Raw genomic sequence first — 373 nt, forward strand, 5'->3', positions numbered from 1 at the left:
TCCAGCTCCTTTAGGTATAAGGTTAGGTTGTGTATTTGAGACTTTTTTGCTTTTTCAGGAAGGCCTGTATTGCTATAAATATCCCTCTTAGGACTGCCATTGCTGTGTCCCAAAGGTTTTGAACTGTCATGCTTTCATTTGTATTTGCTTCCATGAATTTTTGTAATTCTTTAATATCATGGTTGACCCATTCATTCTTTAGTAGGATGCTCTTTAACCTCCATGTATTTGTGATCTTTCCATTCTTTCTTTTGCTTGACTTCAAATTTCATAGCATTGTGGTCTGAAAATATACATGGTATGATCTAATCTTTTTGTACCAGTTGAGTCCTGATTTGTGACCCAGTTTGTGATCTGTTCAGGAGAATGTTCC

Source organism: Ursus maritimus, unplaced genomic scaffold (assembly GCF_017311325.1).
Source record: "Ursus maritimus isolate PB19 unplaced genomic scaffold, ASM1731132v1 scaffold_11, whole genome shotgun sequence".
NCBI lineage: Eukaryota > Metazoa > Chordata > Mammalia > Carnivora > Ursidae > Ursus > Ursus maritimus.